This window comes from Triticum dicoccoides, chromosome 4A (genome assembly GCF_002162155.2).
Source record: "Triticum dicoccoides isolate Atlit2015 ecotype Zavitan chromosome 4A, WEW_v2.0, whole genome shotgun sequence".
NCBI classification, from domain to species: Eukaryota; Viridiplantae; Streptophyta; class Magnoliopsida; order Poales; family Poaceae; genus Triticum; species Triticum dicoccoides.
This window is the reverse complement of record NC_041386.1, coordinates 719,811,553-719,835,423: the sequence shown is the minus strand read 5'-3', so window position 1 is coordinate 719,835,423 and position 23,871 is coordinate 719,811,553. Positions and strand designations below refer to the sequence as shown.

Sequence of the window (23,871 nt, the reverse complement as noted above, 5' to 3'; positions counted from 1 at the left end):
GGCATTGATGAGGGCAGCAAGGCAGTCCATCACAATGACAAAAAGCAGCGGGGACATAGGGTCTCCCTGCCGAAGGCCCTGCTGATGGTAAATTGAGTCTGTGAGGGCGCCATTGACAAGCACCTTGGACGTGGCAGTAGACAGCATGACAGAGATCCAGTCACGAAACTTGGTGCCGAACCCCTTGGCCTCTAGAACCTGCAGCAAGAACTCCCAAGAGACCGAATCGAAGGCCTTTTCAATATCCAGCTTCAACATCACCGCCGGTGTCTTTGATTGTTTGAACATCTTGGCGAGGCAATGAACGTATTTGAAATTGTCATGAATTGTGCGGCCCTTAATGAAGGCACTTTGGCAAGGTTGGACAAGATCGTTCATCCGACATCTTAACCTTGAGGCAAGGATTTTCATGAAAAGTTTGCTGATGAAGTTGATCAAACTGATCGGTCGAAAATCTCTGGGTGTTGACGCTTCAGGGTTCTTTGGGAGAAGCACGATAGTTGCTGAATTGAGCAGATGAAGCTTTCTGGCATTCAGGTTCTCGATCTCTCTGATGGCTGCCATGATATCAAACTTGATCGTGTCCCAACAACTCTGGAAGAAGAGTGCAGAGTAACCGTCAGGGCCCGGAGCCTTGCTCGGGTCAAGGTCGAACAACACAGCCTTGACTTCATCCTCTAAAATAGGTCTCTCAAGCTCTGAGAGCTCTACTGCAGGCAACTCAATATTCTGCAGGTTCAGCGTGCTAGTTCTGACACGCCGGCGCCCAAGAAGTTGCGAGAAGAAATCAAACATTGCCTGTTCCTTTCCAACTTGGCTGGTAACGGGCACACCATCGACCATGAGGCGGTGGATAAAGCTCTTTCTTCTCCTAGCAGTCGCTTTTGCCTGAAAGAATCTCGTACTTGCGTGCCCCTCTCGAACCTGAGTGATCCTGGAACGTTGCCTCCACATAGAGCGTTGCAGCGCAGCGATCCCGAGACAATTAACCTTGAGCATCGCCCTGAATTGTCTCTCATCGGCCGAGAGCATGCGCTTATCCATGGCCTGGTCCAGCATAAAAATCAGCTCGCTAGAGACCGCTGCTCTTAACCGCAGATCGCCAACCATACAGGAGTTCCATTTACGAAGAGCTCGGCCAGTGGAAATAAGCTTTGAGTGCAACCTGGAGCAGGCGTCATTGCAGTTGGGATTCTGCTGCCAAGCCTCAGAAACAGTCTGATGGAACCCCTCCAAGCGGACCCAGTGGTTCTCGAATCTGAATCTTCGGAATGGCTTGAAGTCAGCATCACACGAAAGTAGCAGGGGGCAGTGGTCAGACATCTCGGAAGAAAGAGCTTGGAGCAGACAACTAGGAAACAGAGCATCCCATTCCTCATTAAAAAGAACCCTATCCAGCTTGACCATGGTCGCATTTTCCTGCTCGTTACTCCATGTATAGCGTCGTCCGTGCAGGTACAGATCACGAAGTTGCAGCTCATTGATGAAGCTTCTGAAAGCAGCCAATAACCTCCTGTTGATGTTAAGGTTATTCTTATCCGTGGCTCTAGCAATCAAATTGAAATCCCCTGCTAAAATGCATGGAGCGCCGACAGGCAAACCACCGGACACAACCTGTTTGAGATCATCAAGCAACACTAACTTGGCCTGATCGTCTTGCGGACCATAAACATTGATCAGTTTGAATTTCGATCCTGACTGAATAAAAACGCCTTCAGCAGCAATGAAACTAGCAGAAATGATCGGATTGCAGAAATCGACCATTGCATTGTCCCAAGCTAGAATCAGCCCTCCTCTAGTACCGACTGAAGGTGCGAAGATGAAATCAGAGAAACGGCTCCCACAAAACTGCTGTACGATACCCAAATCAACGAATTCTAACTTTGACTCTTGCAAACAGAGAACGGAAACATTGTTGTTGAAGATAACAGAGCGAACGACAGCACGGCGAGCAGGGTTATTCAGCCCGCGCACATTCCAGACGAGGAAGTTGCAATCCATGCTAAAACAAAATCGACACGCACAAAGGGCAGGCGACGGCTAAGCCATGCCTGCGGCCTTCTTCCCCTGCTTCTTGCCCGCCTTGGCAAGCGCGGACAAAGCAGTGATCTGCTCCGGGGACAGCGGAAGGTCGAAGATCCGGCGATATTTCTCAAGCTGCTCCTCCTCTGCTTCGTCCCCTTTCTCTGCTATGGCCAGCCCTCTCTTGGACATCACTAATTTTCTGGCAAGCCTCATAGTATTGTTTCCGCCGCCGGAGGCAGAGGCGCTGCGCCCCTGCAGTCTCCGGCTTCTCCTCGATGCAGCAGCAGGAGTCCTCGCCCTAGTGATCCGCTGGGCCGGTGTGGGCGCAGGCAGGAGGCCTGGAGTGATCTGCAACGTGGCTAGCTGCAGGAATGCCGCTGGAGTGGTAGGCTCATGCGTGCATTGGATGAGATCTGGCCCATTCGTAGCGATAGCTAGCTGGGCCGGCGCCGAAAGGAGCAGCGCGATCGGGCCCGCGTTGCATGGCGAAGGCAGCTCCACGGCATCCCCAGGGGTCCCGTGAACCTCACGGTCAGAGTTGACTTGATCTTTGGTCATGTGCGTCTCAGGGTTCCCTTGCCGCGAATTCTTGAACCCAGGTATGCTTGAAGAGGAAGCCGACAGAGGAGCCTCCGAAGTGTCAGGAGCCAGGGCTAGGCTACCAATCATGGCAGTGGCAACCTCGCTTCCAGAGCCAGCAGCGAAAGCCAGAACAGCAGGTGCATGCACCGCAGTAGTGGGCGCCGAGTGCTGAACCGGAGCATCATGCATGGCAGGAGCGCATGCGCCAACGGACGAAGCCTCCAGCATGGTGCTTGCCGTAACGCCGTGCCCCACGGCTTGCCCGACAGCGTCCATAGCCAGGACGTCGCTCCCCGTTGGCCCCGTCTGCACTGCCAAGGAGACGTCGAAAGGGCAAGCAACGGCGCCCGTTGCCCCGGACGGGGGATCCTCGAGATCGGCGGCGACCATGGTGACGAACCTGCTCCAGCGCTTGACGAGGATCGAGGTGCCTCGAAAATGCACGAAGTCGCGCTCCGCCACGGAAGCGAAACAACGGCTGTCTGCAAAGCGGACGAAGAACGCCTCGGGATGCATGAGAAAGACCTGGAGCGCGTGATCCGGCATGTCCGGGAACTCGGTGGTGATGGCCTCCTTGATGTTGCCGGGCACAAGGCCCGGGCGAGAGCCAGCTACGATGAGCACCAGCGCAGATTCTTTGAGGAGGGCTTCCTCCGAGGCCATCTCCTGATCGAAGTCGACCAGGCAGCGTGTCTTCCTCGACCGGCACAGGTCCCCCACGCGGAACACGCCAGCAGCATCAAGGGAAGCCATATCCTCTGAAGCTTGCCGGGAGGGCAAGCTGGTGGCGGTGCGGGGGGCGTCTTGGGGGAACACAAGCCGTGAGCGCACCGGAGCACGGTTGGCGACGGGGTGGCCGGGGGGGAAAATGAGGCGCGAGTGGACTGCCTGAGACGGAGGCGGGGCGGGTTGCTGGCGGCTACGAGCAGAAGGTGGAGCAGCGGCGTCAAGGCTTTCAAGAGGGATGCGAGGGAAGCGCTTCCGAGGGCAGCAACGAGCGGAGTGGCCGTCACTGTCGCTGAGGCAGTGAATGCAGCGAGAACGGTTGCGGCAGAATGCAACCCGGTGGAACTTGTGGAGGCAACGAAAGCAGCGGTCAGCGAGCTCGGCCTTGTAGCCAGAAACGCCCCTAATTCTGGCAGAGGAGCGTTGGTGCGCCATGAATGCGTCGGCTTGGGAAGGAAGGGGAGGAGCGCGCCCTCCGTTTCTCGAAGTGACAAGCTGCCACTCCGAGGAAACAGCAACGGCGGCGGCAGTCGGAGGGGACCGACTTCGTGGACAGACCGCTAGGCGGAGCTGGTTGCTGGCGACCACCATTGATTGCAGGCGCGGACGGTGTAGCGTCGCAGCGGCCGGCACGACCAACGCAGTAGGCGGAGACCTCACAACCTCAGCGAAAGAGCGGCGGGATGGCCGCATAGAGGAGTCAGGCGAGGCCTCACGGTCCATGCTGCCGGCCGAGAGGCACAGCCGCTCCTCGGATCTAGCGGACACAGGGGTGGAGCCGGGCATTTGGAGGGTGCTACAAGCCTCCAGGCATTACTAAATAATCATATCTTTGAGAAGCTTGATCCTGACAAATGACTGTGAGACAGTGATCCAAGCACGATATGAAAAGTTGTCCATACTTTCATAAGCCTTCCTTGTAAGAGTAGTCTTACCCAAACCACCCATGCCGACCACACATACTACCTGAGCAAGAACATTTCTGGCATGGACATCTATAAGCTTTATTACCTCTTGTTTGGGCTTGGAAAATCCCACAAGTTCGGTTTCATCGATGTTGCTAGCTGAGTGGTTGCGGATATCTTCCATGCGAGAATCCCTCTCATCAATGGTTCTAGTAATTTGGTTCTTCTCAATCAGATTGTAGCATGTGTTCCTGCTGCTCACATCTTCTATTCTTGATTTGAGATCACGGATTTGTATTGCGATTCGATGGCGATCTTTGAGCTTCATCAGTTCTCGTGACAAGCTTTGACTTCCCACATGCACCATGAATTCACCAAGACAATCTTCAATATTGTAGGATGTATCCCTTACTTGCTTCGCCCACACCATTAGTAGCATGTCTTTGTCCTTAATTCCTTCAGCGACCAGCAGGAATGTTTGCATCGTCTCTAGCTCGTCTTTGATAAACCTGCCAAACCAGAAAAAGCCTCAGAAGGAACTTCAAACTGTGGCCAATGGAATTCTACAACTCGCAATAATTGTTGGTGAAATCTGCACCGGCTAAAACAGATTTTAGTCCAGCCATGTATGCACTTAATTTTGTAATGGTAACAGTAAAGTGAAGGTGTTGTTTATGTTGAATGCATTTGTAGAGTGCACAAAAGGTTCTCCGAACGAGGCTAATTCTTTTTACAGAGTTATTCCAGTCTCTGAAAATTAAGGTCCTAGCCGGTTTGGCCAACTAACACTAAAGAAAACTTGTCTGTCCGTTACGGTTAAAGATTTGGAATATTTGAAAGTCATATTCATAGTGAGATATGGATACACAGAACCTCCCATTTCACCAGTGAGATGACTTCTCGCTCAGACTAAATACACACTGCAAATAAACATTAAAACAAATACCAGGTATCCCTCCTGACGCCCATGAGCAAGCTCATCGACCTCGCCATGCTTAGCGTGGTGCCAGCCATCTCCGACCGATTCCTCTTCCTTCTCGTGTTCAAGTTGGAAGAAAAATTATCTGCAGCTAGCTCACAAGCCACGGTAGGAGTTGGGGGTCTTCTGATAGCAGCGGATTGGTTGACTGAGCCCTGGCTGTGAACCAAGTTGTTTCAGTAATACACACGTCATAATCCAATGCAGTTAATGCACTTGGAATCATCGCGAGAAAAGACGAAGAAAAATTTGAGCTTGGACTGCTATAAAGGCACCATGCAAGTGCGTTTGGTTCCTCGTGACGTTTTGTTTCGAAGTCCTTTCAAGGAAGGAAAACTCTTGTCATAAACCGGCTGATTACTTGCACCGATCCACCGCCTTGGCAGCCAACCACCGAACCACGTGTCCAGGTGAACACGTGAGGACTGCCGCTCTTTCCCTCAGCGCGTGTCCTGGCTGGCACTGGACTCCCTCGGTACGAAAATACTTAGTCATCAAAATGTATAAAAATAAATGTATCTAGAACTAAAATACGTCTAGATACATCTTCTTTTATTCATTTTGATGACAAGTATTTCCTACGGAGGGAGTATATTTTAGCTAGCCCTTGCTCCTACGCAGCTAGTACTGCTGCTAGCCTGCTACGGCTACTGGTACTTCGACCATGTGCATACTTGCATGCGTCCGCACCGAGACACCCAGGAGGACCCTCTGCTCTCTCTCCCTCTCAGCTACCCTCCGCTACCATTTTTTTTATTTTTTTTAAAGAGTTGACTACATTCTTTTGGATGTCTGATGCAACTATGGTATGTGCTGCAAAGTGTTTTTTCTGTGATATTCAGCTTGAAAAATGTTACTATTATATTATGGAACGGAGGGAGTAAGTGTTTGCCTTGCCATGTTATTGTATCCAGATTAATTGACAATCTCATTGTATTTGTTACATGGAAGAGTCGGTAGCGCCGATGCTACAAAGGACGGGTGGCGATACCGAATCCAAATGACATTATAAGATGGTCTGCTGTAAAGCAGGATGCGTGGCGCCGTGGGGCCTGGTCGATGATGTTGCAAACTAGATAACCAATGATGCAACTTTGACCGTCGTTTTTTTGAGCGCGTGCTATGTGTCGGTCATCTGACACGCGGCCCTCCTCCAAAGTTGTTTGTGCCACGTGCGACCGTCGTCTGATCTGGGCCGCGTTAGCCATTTAGTTGCACCCATCGTTTGCAACATGACTCATGCTGCACTCGTCGTTTGCAACATGACTCATGCTGCACTCGCCGTTTGCAACATGACCATGTTGCGCTCGGGAGGTTTGCAACTGGGCGAGCGCTGTAAACACTCATCACCGCACAACATCGTCGATGATGCGGCCGTCACAAGTTCGCAACATGTCCCATGTTTCCGCCGCAACATGTCCCAAGTTGCAGCCATCCCCGCACAACATCGGCCATGTTGCGGTTGCAACATCTCCAATATTTCGATCGTCATAACATGGCCCCACGTTGCAATCACCATATCCGCCAAGAGAAGTGAGCTTCTCAAGGGATGTACAGAGTATCTTGGTTTTTTGCTTGCTTGCCCCTAGAGCCTCCCCATATCCGACAGACATGGTCTAGGTTTGGAGGGTGCCAAACAACTGAGACATATAGGGCCAGTTTGAGAGAGCCGTTTGGGTGGCATTTTCGTGACCGGTTACTGATCGGCTCCGTTCGTCCAGATGTATAGGGACGTTATGACGTGTCTGGCTGTATATGACGTTATGACATGTCGTGTAGTAAAAATGCAGTGGGGCGTCGTATAGAAGAGTTCACCATAACTCATTCACTATTCTTCTTCCACTCAACCAGTCGTCACATGCATGGTGTCGTCGTGCAGCTCTTGCCACATGACGCAGATTGTCCTCCGACAATCCGACACACAGTCCGCATTAGCACTGGGGGTTAGGAATGCACGTGTTTACGGAATTTCAAATGTTCATTGTGTATTTAGAAAATGTTCAGTGTCTATCCAAAAAAATGTTTAACATGTGTTCAGAAAAACAAATTCAACATGTAACCAAAAATTGTTTAACGTGTGTTCGAAAAAAATATTGAACTTATATTCAAAAAATGTTAAACCTGTATCTCAGAAATATTTAACCTGTGTTCAGAAAATGTTCAACATGAATCTAAAAAATGTCAACATGGATTTTGAAAAATGGTAATGAAAACAATAATAAAATGAGTAGGATAACAAAAAAGAAGTGAAAAATAAACAAAAATTAAAATTAAAAATACGTAAACAACAGAAAAGGAAAGAAACAAATTAAATAAAAAAACACAAAAGTAGAAAATAAAAAGAGAAAAAAGAAAAATAGTGATAAAGAACAACAAAATTAAAATAAAAAATAAATGAAAAATAAAAAGTGAAAAGAAAACTAAAAGCATAAAAAAACTTGTCAAGTCTAGTAGACAGCAAGATGAAGAAAATCGACCTACGGCAAAAGAGCGACCGTACATATATACTACCCGAGGTGAGCATGCGTACAGCCAAAACCGAGCGAGTGGACCCGTTTGATGGCCCGGCCCACTTGCAGCATTGCTAAAGGCGAAAGCTATATCTGCCTCGTAGGTGCGATCTCGCGCTCTCCTACAGCGTCCGGGCTCTCCTACAGCGTCCGGGCTTCCTCTCTCAACCCAACTCACCCATTCTGCTCGGTGGCTGACACATTGATTCCAGCGACCAATAAGGCAGCCTGAAGCCAGGTAATGCTCCCCGTCCATGAGATGAAAATGGGTTGCAGTCTCGGGGTTGAGGAATCAGAGAGGCAAAAATTGATCCAGTTTTTAGAATGTGAAATCGCTCTTCTCCCCTTTCGAATTTCCGTATAGCTACGTAGCCACTTTATAGTAGAGCTAGTGTTTGTTAAATTATACGGCCCCCTCCATTGCTTCTTTGACTATCTCAATGTTGCCGCTACCTTTCCTACTTAGGAACACGTTAACTACACCTATCCATACATCCCATATAATTTTTCAAGGTGATGTGTTTTCAAATGCCTCCGATTCATATTTCTCCATTGATTACATTGATCCAACCTATTGTTTTTTTTTCGCTGCTCTCTCGATTCGGATCCTGGACTCCATATGTGTTCGCTCGGCTGCTAGTACTATCCTGATAACGTGAAGGCTACAGAAAAACCACAAAGAGTAGTGCGTCTTTTATAGACTGGTAAAGGTTGATGAGTACAATAGCTATACAGTCATTCATTCATTTTTGGATTTTGCGTTGTACTTGAGCCTTAATTGCCCTTTCTTCGAAGATGGCAACGCATGTGTGCTCTGCCACCACTTCTGTAGCTCACCTTGGCCTCTACACTCAACACCCAGTTGCCAAGCTTGTGGGAGACGATTATACACTGAAAACCAAAACAATGGTCAATGTTATAGCGTCATATACCATCTGAAATTTGTGGAAGGAGTGACATGCTAGAATCTACATCAACGCTACCCACCGCCCCTTGGTTAGCTGGCCTTCAATATACCAAATGACATGTCATCTTTGATTACAGGAAAGAATGTGCCTATGATTATTCGTTGGTTCTAGCTATTTACGTTTGCTTTGGCAGAGAGAGAAGCCCATCAATGTCGTCCGTGACACAACAAGGTTGATGAAGATGGCTCTGAATTTCTTTTCCTCTGGCAGAGTATGGTAAAAGGATTATTGTTTGGATTGCCTCGTTCCGGTAGAGGTAGCGTCATAATGATTCTTCAACAATGGATTTGATGATTTTGGTGATATATAGACGAAGGGCCAAAGATCTGTTTGAAGGTTACCGGTAGGCCCCACATGCACTAGTATCATTCCCCAAACCTGGGCACGGGGGATTGGTGACTTGTTAGCCCCGATGGACACTCTTGGCTCCACGGTGTTCTCCTTATTATGAAAATCTCAGTCGGGATATTTTTGTGATTTTAATCTCTTCGTAAAATACCTTTTTTTTGTAAAGCAAAAAAACAACATTTAACACTCTAGCAATAATATGTTGCTCCAAAAAAGTGAAAAACATTGTATAGAAGTGTGTATAAGTGCAACAAATTAAATATGGCATGAACATGACAACCAAATTATAGTTGCCTTTGAGACATATCAATTGCTTATAATTCATAGTGTTTTTTATGAACATGACTTAAAATTTCGCCATCAACTATTATTGCAGTTTGAATTGGAGAGAAAATATTCAGCCATTTTTATGAAGTGCTATTTCTCTTCTTCCTTCCTAATTTAGCCACCTTGTAGTAGTTTGTGCCTGATCTGTACGAGAATATTCATGTCTACTGCCATCACCTTAGCGCTACATGCCCTCCTCAGAAACACGTGGCATAAACCTCTTTTTACATCTTACTTCCTTGTGGGATTCCAACAAAAACTGCCCCCGCGTCCCTCTCCTGGGCGACTCAGGCGGCCATCCATCCCCGCCGCCATAGGATCGTCCTGACATCCCTCCCCTCCTCGCAGTCGCCGGTCGACGCCGCCGGGGCTCTGCCCCCATGGCCGACGGTGGCGGCAGGCCATCTTCCTCTCGTCCCGTGTCCTCTGAGGCCTCCGACGTTCCTGGGGGCCGATCCATCCTGGTCGCGGCTAAAGGCACCCAGGAGGGATGCGACCGGCTTGATTCATTTCACTGGTCGTCACCTGTGATGCAAGGTTCTATCTGTTCATACGTGGCCGCTACAAACAGCTTGCTCTGAATCGGTCTGACATGAATATATGTGTTTTGTCTCAATCTTTCTACGGGTTGGTGCCTGGCCAGTCCATAGCCTTGGGGCTTCTACTGCGGCAATCGGGCCATGGAAGCCAGGTGACAGATCGGCGACATACGTCCACACCCTCGCACAGATTACGGTCACTAGAGAAAAATGGCCTAATGTGAAGCTCATTAGTCCCGGTTTGTAATTGAACCGGCACTAATGTGATCATTAGTGCCGGTTCCAACGGCTAGGCGGACGGCGCTCATTACTACCGGTTCGTGGTGAACCTTTAGTACCGGTTCGTGCCATGAACAGGTACTAAAGAGGTGGTGACCTTTAGTATGGGTTGGTGGCTCCAACCGGTACTAAAGACCCCCCTCTTTAGTACGGGTTCGTGCCACCAACCGGTACTAAAGGGGCACGCTGCCACCCGCAGTGCACAACGTTTAGTCCCACCTCGCTAGTTGAGAGGAGCTCGCACCGGTTTATAAGCCACCCCGCGACTACCGTGTCTAGCTCCTCTCTAAGCAGGCCTTTATGGGCCTATTGCAAGTCTTCTGCCCTGTGGGGCCTACTGGGCCGTACAGGCCTGCATCCTGGCCCAACTAGAGGTTGGGTTTCTAGTCGTATGCAGGCCGTGCCGGCCCAGTAGGTGGGCTGTTTTTGCTTTATTTCAAAAAAAACCTTTTGTACCGGTTGGTGTTACCAACTGGTACTAAAGGTCTCCCCGCCATGGCGGTTCGTGCTGAACCGGTACTAAGGGGGAGGGGGCTTTAGTCTCCACCCTTTAGCGCCGGTTACAGAACCGGCACTAAAGGGCCTTACAAACCGGTAATACAGCCCGGTTCTGCACTAGTGGGTGGTCATAGAGAGTTCTTTTTGAGGGTTCGTCTCTCCAGATCTCGTGGCTCCTCTCGATGGCTCGTGCCAACGATGTTTTGGGATGCAGTCAAAAGGTTCCTTTGTGTGTTTTGGCGGATCTCAATTGGGCCAGTTTGCATTTAACGATGAGATGCAATCTACGAATGATGACTTGATGCAAAGGATATGGTTGTGCAACGACCACTAGTGCAGAACCGGGCATTAGCACCGGTTCGTAAGGCCCTATAGTGCCGGTTACATAACCGGCACTAATTAGTGGTCACTAAAGCCCCCCCCCCCCCTTTAGCACCGGTTCAGCACGAACCGGTGCTAAAGGGCGACCACGTGGCACGAGCTAGCTCCGGGGACATGGAGCCCTTTAGTACCGGTTTGTAAGACCAACTGGTACTATAAGGTTTGGAGGGTTTTTAGTTTTATGATTTCTTTTTCATTTAATTTTGTGTTTCCATTTTAATTCTTTTTCGTTTGCTGGTATTTTACGATACTACACATTGTACACGTTATATATATATATATATATATATATATATATATATATATATATATATATATATATATATATATATATATATATATATATAATTTCTATTAGAACCAATCATGCATATATATATCACATCAATGTCTCACAAATTAAACCACCATATTAATTAATTCACACATACACACATGTACAGATATATACAATTTCTCCTACATATGAATGTTGCCTTCGGAGCCAGTCTAATTGGTGCCTTCGGAGCACGATGACAATTGAAAGTGGTTTTCATTGGGGCGGTAGAGGGTAATAGAATTCTCCATTCGGATTTATGACCTGGTCGAGCAAAAATCCCGCTATTTCCTCTTGAAGTGCTTCTATGCGCTCCGTTTCTATGAGCTTCTCCCGCACCTCTTTGAACTGTTAAGAAGGAGATCAATATGCATGTGTATTAGTTGTGTGACTAGCTAGATATCGATAATGGTGTAAAAATTGTGAATAGTGTTCTGACAAGCGTACTCATTGCTGTCTTTGAGATCTGCTCCTTTCGGACGCCATCATGCGAATATTCTCGCAAACGCAGAATGCACACAGATCAGTACCCTACGCCTGCTTCAGGGCTTTACGAGAATGGAATTTGATCAGATAAAAATTAATCAAGCATGATAATTAAAGAGATGGCAGTTAGCTAGCTAGCTAGCTAGTACTACTTAATTACTTACCTTGGGTCGAAACCATTCAAGCTTTTGTTTCCACGGGCCGGGCGTGACGCTGATGAATCTTGCCCAAGCCCTGCCTGCTGACAAAGAAAATGAATAAAGGGGTTATTAAATAGTTTATATCATGAAATGACGAACTAAATAGGCCGAGATATATAGTTAATAATGATTGAAATTACCTGTTGACTATCCCATACAAGATGTTAAAGTCAGTGTTTTTTGAGACTAGTGAGTCCAGTACTTCAACTATTCCGGCGTCAACTTTAATGATACACAAGACCTAGTGAAATCTGCATGCACACACGTTTACATGTCTTAATTAAGCGGGCATATGTTAGCAAAAACATGTAGCTAGCTAGTAGGCAAAAACAGAGAATTTGTAGTACAAGACAGTGTGACTCACCCAAAGTGGTAAGGAAGTAGTATATCTTCATTGTATTTGAGGCGCTTCAAGAACTCTAGCATGCTGTCCTCTACTTCCTTTGCATGATGTTCATTTATCTTCCATGTGAATTCATTAACGGTGTTTGGGTCAATGAACCCAATGCCATAGCGTCCACCTTTTCTCATTTCATATATCTTCATCCTGCATAATACCACAGAAAAGAATATATATAGTGAGGATAATTACAGGTAATGATTGATCTCAAAAGGATCACTACAGCTAGCTTGAGACTTAAATTATAAAAAGAAATCACTTACAGACAATAGCAACTAACGATAGATTTGTCGAGTGCTTCCTTATTGTATAACTGAAACAGTTTTAAATACTCAACGGACCCAGCTTTCTCATGGTAGTAATGGTCCTCCTTGACATTCACCATGAGGGACACTCGATCTGAAATCTTGGTAATGTTCATGTACCATTGATGCAATTCATACATTCTCGTTGGGAGGTTCTTGACCTTGTCTGGCGCGACCAAAGGTTGGCCCCGGACATATTTCCGTTTTACTTCATCCTCTCTAAGCAAAGGCATGGGCTCGATCTCGAGGAGTTGTCCAACAGTGATGTTGAGAACTTCAGCCTGCATTATATGCTCCTCCGTTATTACCACATTGCCCACCTCGGGAACATGAACTGTTTGCCCACAATAATATTGGGGCCGCGTACTGTCACCTGTTGTTGGCACAACAAGCAAGGGGATCGATTGCGCTGCCTGTTCTCCCAGCTGGGGAATGATTTTCCCGCATTTTTTGGCAGCTGCTTCTTGTTTGCTCGATCCCGATGTAGACGTGCTCGCCTCCCTTTGTAGACGTGCTCGATTTAACTTCCTGATGTGGCGCTCATAGTCTGTGTCAACAGGCTTGGAAGCTGGTGGTTGAGCCATACGAATGAAGTGGTCAATCGTTTCCTCAGGCACTTTCTCCCTTGGCGGTGGTGGCGGTTTCGGTGCAAAATGGGCTTCCACCTCGGCCTTCGATATGGCTGTGATTTCCTCCTCGGACCTGTCATAAGACCTCTGCGGAAGAGCCTTCAGGCTTGGACCATATTTATACCGCTTGCCTCCGCCTGTACTTCCTGTACTACCTCGACTCGTACGGCTACGCACCAGAGCTGCGGGGTGTCTCTGCGATTGCTGAGGCGGGGGAGATGGCTGACGGGACTGAGTTGGACGAGGAGGAGTGGCCTGAGGTTGTGCCGGACTTGGAGGAGGAGTGGACGTCTGACGCTGTAGCGGACTTGGAGGAGGAGGATTGTCCTGACACTTTGCCGGACTTGGAGGAGGAGGATTGTCGTGACACTTTGCCGGACTTGGAGGAGCGGGAGTCTGCTGACTCGGTGGCGGACTTCGACGAGGACTCGGGTGACGCGGTGTCGGTGGCCTTGGAAAGATGATGCAATCCTTTTTCCTTAGGATGATACGATGTTTGGCCTCTCCGAGAAAGCGCTCGCCGTCACCTCCAGCAATGTCAAGCTGTAGCCCCGAATATGGGTCCAGCACCTCATCAACCACGACACGAGCAAAGCCCGCTGGAATCGGGTTGCAATGGAAGGTTGCCTTGGGGGGATTTGTGAAAGCACAGCCGTCCGCCACCTTCATGGATATGTTCTTCATTTTGACGTGTAGCTCGCAGTTAGTGTTCTCCGTGATGTCATCCACGGGGTATCTACCCAGCATTGGGTCGTCCGGGACGGAACCCACGCTGCTTCTCGGCATGGATGGGCCGGTGCTATCCAATGCTAGATCATCCGCTAGCTGCTGCAGCTGCTGAGACCCCCTTTGATGGGTAAGTGAGTCAATCTGCTCCTGCTGCCGCTGGAATTTGACTGCCAATTCCGCTTGACTAGCTTCTAGGCCTTGAAGGCGTTCATAGTCCCGCTTCCTCTGCTCCTCCTCCATCTTCCTCTTCTTCTCCTCCGCAATCTTCTTTCTCGCACGGGTTCTGTAGTCGTTGTTCCAGTCTGAAAACCCCTCATACCACGGCAGAGCGCCCTTGCCTCGTGTTCTTCCCGGGTGTTCAGGATTTCCCAGGGCACGCGTAAGCTCGTCGTTCTCTCTGTTGGGATGGAACACCCCCGTTCGTGCCTCTTATATTGCAACAAGTATCGCATCGTCGGCTCCCTTCAGACTTGCCCTCGTCGAAACATTTCCTGTCTCCCGGTCCAACTCCCCCCCATGCGCATAGAACCAAGTCCTGACCCTGGCGGGCCAGCTCTTAGTAGCCGGAGTGACACCTGCATCCTCCATCTCTTTCTCAGACTTATCCCACTTAGGCATTGCCACCGCATAGCCACCTGGCCCCAGCTTATGGAACTTATCCTTTTTTCGGCATTCTTCTTGTTTATTCTCGACCGTTCCTTAGCTAATTCTGAATCCTTGAATTTCATGAAATCGGCCCAATGATCACGTTGGTTCTCCAGTGTTCCCTTGAATACTGGAGTCTTCCTTCCTCCGTTGACGTACTTGTTCCATTCACCATTCTTGTAGTTCTTGAATGCAGTCGCCATCATCTTAAGAGAAGCCTCTTTGACTTTCTGCACATCTGCTTCTGTGAAATGATCTGGTAGGGTGAAATGTTCCATGAGAGTATCCCAAAGCAAATCTTTTTGATTCTTGTCGACATAAGTAACATCTGGACGTGGCTTTGCTGGCGCTCTCCATTCTTGAAGTTTGATCGGGAGTTGGTCCTTCACAAGAACTCCGCACTGACAAACGAACTTGTCCGCAATCTTCTTAGGCGCTATTGGTTTGCCAGTAGGGCCGCATGCCTCGATATTGTACTTTACGCCCGGCTTCAACTTTTTGTTCGGGCCTCGTTTCGTCCTTTTGTCTGAAGATTTGCTCGATCCGGATGGATGAAAGAACAAAGATCGATTCGTTAATATATCTTCAAGTCATTTAAAACATGTGATGATCACCAGATGCCTGCTTATATAAATATATATACCTCGTCGGTGTTTGTTGTTTCAGGATCATGTTCTTCGTCATCGTCATAATCATTCATGACTTCGTCGTGATCGAATATCATATCACCCTCTCCGGTGTTGTTTAGAAATTCGGAGCCGTCATAATCTTCTTAATTTTGATTATCATCTGCCCCGCGTATCATATCGAACATGGTCTGTTCTCCCTCTCTGTCGGTATTGTCTGCCATAGCTTTTGTTTAACTAATCCAAAAGAAATATAAAACAATTTAGTATTCAAATCTCGAATAATAGATATAATCTCGAATACATCGTCCAGAATAATAGATATAATCTCGAATACATCGTCCAGAATAATAGATATAATCTCGAATACATCGTCTCGAATAATATATAATATTGAATAGTACATCACTGGCTATTAGCTAATAAAGATCGAATACTACAGAAGAATCTAGGACACTCGCGGTTCCTCTGGCGCGGGCAGTGGACACCCAAAGAGAAGGAACCCTCACAGGATCATAGCTGAAGTGAGATCCCCGAAGATACTGCCACGTATTGGAGAACCTGCCGCCCTCTAACGCAACCATGAAGCGATGGACGTGCTCGTCCTCCTCCCTGACACGGTGACGTACCACCTCCGGCGGGGCCGGGTCCCTCCGCACCGAAACTGGCCCACGCGAACGCCACCAAACGAGATCAGGGTCGACGACTGGACCCGGCCGGGTTCCTCGTCAAGCGGCGCGCCCCTCCAAGCAGCACCTCCCAGTGCCAGCCCGGCGGAGCCCAGTCCCGGACATGGGTCGGCTGGACGTCGTCGCGGACGGGTCGACGGCGAGGATGCGGGTCGGGCATCGTCGAGAACAAATACTAGCTATATGCCCGCAAAAAGTAACATTTTTTTAATGATTGGATTTTGATAACTAAAATTTCTAACATTTCTATATATATAACTAACATTTCTATAACATTTCTAACAATGCTATATATAACTAACATTTCTATAACATTTCTAATATTTCTATAACTAAAAAACAGAAAAAAAATTATAACATTTCTATATATATAACTAACATTTTTATAACTATTTCTATAACTAAAAAACAGAAAAATTTCTAACAATTCCAACTTTTTTATAACTATATATTTCTATAACTAAAAAACAGAAAAATTTCTACAATTTCAAACATTTCTAACAAATCTAACAATTCTAACATTTCTAACTATTTCTAAAAAACAGAAAAATGTCTAACAATTTCTTAAAAACAGAAAAATCTATAACTAAAAATGTATGTGTGTGTGTGCGCGCGCTCACCGGCCGGCTAGGCGAGAGGCGACGGGGGGCGCGCGGCGACGGGAACGGCGACGGGCGTGGTGACGACGGGGCGGCGACGACGGGGACGGGGACGTACGGGCCGGGGCGGCGACGGGGCGGCGACGACGGGGACAGGGCGGCGACGACGGGGACGGGGCGGCGACAGGGGCGGCGACGACGGGGACGGGGCGGCGACGGGGGCGGCAACGGTGCATAGGAGAAGAAGCAGAGGGAGATGAGAAACTGACGAAATTTTGAAGTGTTTACTTATATAGAAGGCACCTTTAGTACCGGTTGGAGCCACCAACCGGTACTAAAGGTCTGTTTTGGCCAGGCCAAGCGGCGGGAAGCGACCCCCTTTAGTACCGGGTGGTGGCACAAACCGGTACTAAAGGCCCCCCCTTTAGTACCGGTCGGAGCCACGACCCGGTACTAAAGGGTGTGCGCTGCCAGGCGAGGGGCGCAGAAGTTTAGTCACACCTCGCTAGTTTAGGAGCGCCAGGACCAGTTTATAAGCCCCGGCGCGGGCACTGCATTGAACTCCTCTCAATAGCAGGCCTTCTGGGCCTACCTCTCCTACTCTTCCTGTGGGCCTACTGGGCTTGCGGGCCTGCATCCTGGCCCAACTACAGGTTGGGTTTCTAGTCGTATGCAGGCCGCTATCGCGCAGTAGGCGGGCTTTTTTATTTTCTTATTTTTTTGATTTATTTATTTTTGTTTTATTTATTTTTGAGTTTTTTTGCTGTATTTAGAGTTTCTTTGTGAATATTTTTGCTTTAGATACAAAAAATTACAAACTTTCTATTAGTGCCGGTAGATTTCAAATTTGAATAGTTTAAATTTTGAATTATTTAAAATTTGTGTGAATCACTAGTTTGTGAATAACTTAACTTTCAAAAAAGTTTTTTCAGTGATTCTTTTTTCTTATGTTCAATATTAGTGTGTTTTATCATTATATTCAATTTAGTAATGCTTAGGTTATTTAAAAAATGAAATGCCTTTGTAACAGTTCAGTTTTCGTCGGAAACCCTGATACTTCGAAAGTGATTGTTCATTTTGTACACGAAGTGCATCCAGTTTTTGCCGTAACCCTTTCTACTTTCTTGCACATGCTATTTGTATGAAATTATGATACCATGCCAACTTTCAACCTTTTCTGAGTTCATTTGAATTGCTTTTCAATTTCAGGGTCATTTAGCTGGAAAAAATCAGTAAATGCATGAAAAGAATTTGTTTGCACATAAAATTTCTTCGCGTTTCAAATGCCAAAACACATAACTACCCTAACTATTACAGACATTCCCTCCTGGGTGTGAAACACAGAAGAAAGTGATGATAGTGAAGCCGATCACATCCCAGATCTTTGGGTGTGAAACTTTTTCTTCGCGTGTGTCCCTTTGCGCCGTAACCATGGAAAATCTTCATCATTTAACGGGATGCTCGGGTCAATATTCACTGTGAATGGAGCAATTTCATCAAACTTTTCATAATCTTCTGACTTGTCTGTCTTGTCATCCACTCCCACGATGTTTCTCTTCCCAGAAAGAACTATGTGCCGCTTTGGCTCATCGTACGATGCATTTGCTTCCTTATCTTTTCTTTTTCTTGGCTTGGTAGACATGTCCTTCACATAGAAAACCTGTGCCACATCATTGGCTAGGATGAATGGTTCGTCTGCATACGCAAGATTGTTGAGATCCAGTGTTGTCATTCCATACTGCGGGTCTTCCGTTACCCCGCCTCGTGTCATATTGACCCATTTGCACCGAAACAAAGGGACCTTTAAACCACGTTGATAGTCAAGTTCCCATATGTCCTGTATATAACCATAATATGTTTCCTTTCCCGTCTTGGTTTCTGCATCAAAGCGGACACCACTGTTTTGGTTGGTGCTCTTCTTATCTTGGGCAATCGTGTAAAATGTATTACCATTTATCTCGTACCCTTTGAAAGTCATTATATTCGAAGATGGTAACTGGGACAGCAAGTACAGGTCATCTTCAATAGAGGTGGCATGCATGGTACGTGTCTGCAACCAGTTGGCGAAACTCCTGGTTTGTTCACGTGTAATCCACTCATCAGACCGCTCCAGGTGTTTGGAGCGTAGCAAATTCTTGTGTTCATCCATATACGGAGCCACCAAGGTGGAATTCTGTAGAACTGTGTAGTGTGCTTCAGTGAGAGAATGTCCGTCCATACATATTATTTGTTCCCCTCCTAGCGTGCCTTTTCCATCCAGTCTGCCCTTATGCCGCGATTCAGGAACACCAATCGGCTTAAGGTCAGGAATAAAGTCAATACAAAACTCAATGACCTCCTCATTTTGATGGCCCTTGGAGATGCTTCCTTCTGGCCTAGCACAGTTATGAACATATTTCTTTAAGACTCCCATGAACCTCTCAAAGGGGAACATATTGTGTAGAAATACAGGACCCAAAACGTTAATCTCTTCGCATAGGTGAACTAGGACGTGCGTCATGATGTTGAAGAAGGATGGTGGGAACACCAACTCGAAACTGACAAGACATTGCACCAAATCATTCTGTAACCTTGGTATGATTTCTGGATCGATTACCTTCTGAGAGATTGCATTGAGAAATGCACATAGCTTCACAATGGCTAATCGAACGTTTTCCGGTAGAAGCCCCCTCAATGCAACCGGAAGCAGTTGCGTCATAATCACGTGGCAGTCATGAGACTTTAGGTTCTGGAACTTTTTCTCTGCCATGTTTATTATTCCCTTTATATTCGATGAGAAGCCAGACGGTACCTTAATACTGAGCAGGCATTCAAAGAAGATTTCCTTCTCTTCTTTGGTAAGAGCGTAGCTTGCATGACCCTGATGTATGCTGTCTTCTCCGTGCATACGTTGCTGGTCCTCCCGTGCCTCAGGTGTATCTTTTGTCTTCCCATACACGCCCAAGAAGCCAAGCAGGGTCACGCAAAGATTCTTCGTGACGTGCATCACGTCGATTGCGGAGCGGACCTCTAGGTCTTTCCAATATGGCAGGTCCCAAAATATAGATTTCTTCTTCCACATGGGTGCGCGTCCGTCCGCGTCCTTCGGAACAGGTTGTCCGCCAGGACCCTTTTCAAACATCAGCACCAGTACGATGGCGAGGCTTCGTCCGGTGATCCGCCTCACCTTTGAAATGCTTGCCTTTCTTTCTTACGGGATGCCTGCTTGGAAGAAATCGATGATGTCCCAGGTACACATTCTTCTTACAACTATTCAAATATATACTGTCGGTATCATCCAAACAGTGCGTGCATCCGCGATATCCCTTGTTTGTCTGTCCTGAAAGGTTACTGAGAGCAGGCCAATCATTGATGGTCACGAACCGCAACGCCTTGAGGTCAAATTCTTCCCCCATGTGCTCATCCCACGCACGTACACCTGTTCCATTCCACAGCTGTAAGAGCTCTTCAACTAATGGCCTTAGGTACACATCAATGTCGTTGCCGGGTTGCTTAGGGCCTTGGATGAGCACTGGCATCATAATGAACTTCCGCTTCATGCACAACCAAGGAGGAAGGTTATACAAACATAGAGTCACAGGCCAGGTGCTATGGTTGCTGCTCTGCTCCCCAAAAGGATTAATGCCATCTGCGCTTAGACCAAACCATATGCTCCTTGCGTCATCTGCAAATTCCTTCCCGTACTTTCTTTCGATTTTTCTCCACTGCGACCCGTCAGCGGGTACTCTCAACTTTCCGTCTTTCTTACGGTCTTCTCTGTGCCATCTCATCGCCTTGGCATGCTCTTTGTTTTGGAACAAACGTTTCAACCGTGGTATTATAGGAGAATACCACATCACCTTGGCAGGAATCTTCTTCCTGGGGCGCTCACCCTCGACATCACCAGGCTCATCGCGGCTGATCTTATAGCGCAATGCACCACATACCGGGCAAGCGTTCAAATCCTCGTACTCACCGCGGTACAGGATGCAATCATTAGGGCATGCATGTATCTTTTGCACCTCTAACCCTAGAGGGCAGACAACCTTGTTTGCTTCGTACGTACTCTCGGGCAATTCGTTGTCCTTTGGAAGCATATCCTTTATCATTACCAGCAACTTTCCAAATCCCTTGTCAGATACACCATTCTCTGCCTTCCATTGCAGCAATTCCAGTGTGGTGCCCAGCTTTTTCTTGTCACCTACGCAATTCGGGTACAACAATTTTTTGTGATCCTCTAACATGCGCTGCAACTTCTTCTTCTCCAAATCACTTGCGCAGTTTCTCTTTGCATCGGCAATGGCCCGACCTAGATCATCAACGGGCTCATCTGATGCCTCTTCTTCAGCTTCTTCCCGCATTGCCGGCTCAGCGTCTTCCCGCATTACCGGCTCAGCTTCTTCCCCCATTGTTGTATCATCGTATTCAGGGAACCCATGGCCAGGATAGCTGTCGTCGTCCTCTTCTTCTTCATTGTCTTCCATCATAACCCCTCTTTCTCCGTGCTTGGTCCAAATATTATAGTGGGGCATGAAATCGGACTTAAACAGGTGGACGTGAATGGTTCTTGACGTAGAGTAATTGTGACCATTCTTACAGACACCACATGGACAAGGCATAAAACCATCCGCCCGCTTGTTTGCCTCAGCCGCAAGCAGAAAAGTATGCACGCCCTCAACAAACTGGGGAGAGCATCGGTCATCGTACATCCATTGCCGGCTCATCTTCATTACACAACACCGAATAGACCAAATTAATACAAATTCATACATAAAAGTTCATACAACACTTAAATTCAACAAACAAATAACTCTCTAGTTAAAGCATTTAAATGCAACAACAAATGCGATCAAGATCGCAACTAAGGTAACAATTGATCCAACAACATAATGATACCAAGCCTCACTATCGATGGCATATTTTCCAATCTTTCTATTCTTCAAGCGCATTTTCTCCATCTTGATCTTGTGATCATCGACGACATCGGCAACATGCAACTCCAATTCCATCTTCTCCCCCTCAATTCTTTTCAATTTTTCTTTCAAGTACTCGTTTTCTCTTTCAACTAAATTTAACCTCTCGACAATAGGGTCGGTTGGAATTTCCGGTTCACATACCTCCTAGATAAAAATATCTATGTCAACTTGATGGGCATAATTTGTCATAAACACGAAATGCAACTAATAGTTTTAAAAGAGAATATACCACATCTGAATCATAACAAGGACGAGGGCCGACGGGGACGGATATCAAAACCATGGCACTATGTATAACAAACAACGTACGGGTAAGATAATTATTACATGATTAACTATATATTCAAATCACACAAACATCAATTTTTTATATAAAATTACATGAACAAGAGGCTCACCACAAGGTGGTGCCGGTGACGGGACGGTGCGGGCGATCGACGGTGGTTACGACGGAGATTTAGAAGCACTAAGTAAACCACACCTACATATGCAAACTAAGTGTTATTTTTGACCTCAAATCTTATATCTTATATTTACTAATTGGAGGCACCATACGAGGTTCCACGTTAATCCTCAATAACTAAGAATGTGGTCCATCCGATCTCCAAATTAGCAATTTGTAGCCGTAGATGAGATAGATCATAGAGTCCTCACCAATTGTCCCACGTGCTCTTCCTTTTGACAAAAGATATATTGTTTTTGCGTGATGGTTTGGTGAAAAGAAAAAACTGATAGCCGAGGCAAATCAGAGTCCTCATCAATTGTTCCACATGCACATCCTTTAAGAAAAACTTTTCACGTGATGGTTTGGTTAAAAGAAAAAAAAACTCTTTCACGAGATGCACAAAGTATATCCCAGGAAGACCCTCCCTCGCAGGATACTTCCTCCCCTGATCCTTCCCCACCAAGGAACCAAGGCGTCCTCCACCATCAGCTAGGGCTGAGTCTCCTCCTCCGCGATCCGGCGTTCCTGCTCCTGTCCCTCCTCGAGTCTTCACACGTATCATCCAAAAACAATCCAAGCATCCTCTCAAGATCGCCTTCCTATGCAACCTTTGAATCCACCATGCCCCAGGCATGATGCAATCAATATTTCTTGAGGAGGCCTTTCCAATGTCAGCTTGCATGCCCAGACAAAATAATGATGGACAAAGATGTGGTGGAGAAGGCCGTCCAAAGGCAGTTTGTTGCAGATCGGGGAGCCTCCATTGTTGGTGAAGCTGGAAATAATCAACTACTGCAAGTATGCAAGGAAAAAGGATGGAGTGGATTTTCGATTTTCAATTTTATGGACGATATGGTCGAGAAGGCCGTGCAAAGGCTGTTTGATCCCAATCAGGGAGCCTCCATTGTTGGTGAAGCTGCAAATAATCAACTGCCGCAAGTATGCAAGGAAAAATGATGGAGTGGATTTTCGATTTTCAATTTTTATGTTTCCATCCAGCAATTTGAGACTTGGTCTCCATCAGTAAGTCAGCCTATTTGTTTTGTGGGATTTTGGTGAAGTGTGTCATTTGGTTTCAGGCCTGTCGAGATAGGTGTTATGGGTAAGATTTGTAGTTTATGTGCCATCCAATTTAAAAATTCAGTTCACCAAATACTGGGACGTACTTGGGCACAAACTCGATCACCTCCTCTAATTCTGTTAAGAAGTGGATAAGTTGTTTTAGCACCTCCTCTAATTCTGATAAAAATTGTATGTTTGTTTTCATGAATCTGTTCTTTCAACAATGCCAACCAATTATGCAATAGGATTTGCATACCTTAGAAGCACAAATTCATTGTGGGACGCTCCTATGCCCATTCAGCGGGAAAAAGTAGCTGTGTGCACTTATAATTCTCTGTTTCAGATAAATTTTACTCATATATACTCTGTTACCCTTCCCTGATTGTTCATGCTATGTGCACAACTATAAATCTTTAGTTCTCCAATTAATTCTATACTTCAGCAGCAAATGGTCATAGCTAATGCTTAATCAGTTATTTATTTTTTCCCACCTTTTCCAGGTTTCGTATAGGAAAATAGACTAATGTTTTCTGTTATTTCTTGCAGATGCTTAATTACGTATCCAGTTTCCAGTCCATGCACTTCTTTGAAAAAGGTTGCCAGTCTGTGTAGATTAGTATTCGATGAGTTAATATGAACTTTTTGGGTATTCGTATATGTTCAATTATGCGATATAGAAAAGGAATTTGCAATATATCCATACGTGTAGTATATCATA

The 23,871-nt window shown here is 46.7% G+C and overlaps 2 pseudogenes; both read right to left on the bottom strand.

Moving 5' to 3' along the window:
* Positions 1-5,252, bottom strand: part of LOC119284237 — a 10,322-nt pseudogene extending 5,070 nt beyond the window's left edge.
* A 12,838-nt stretch (positions 5,253-18,090) lies between these two features.
* Positions 18,091-21,379, bottom strand: LOC119290079 (annotated as a pseudogene).
* Between the last annotated feature and the right edge of the window lie 2,492 nt (positions 21,380-23,871).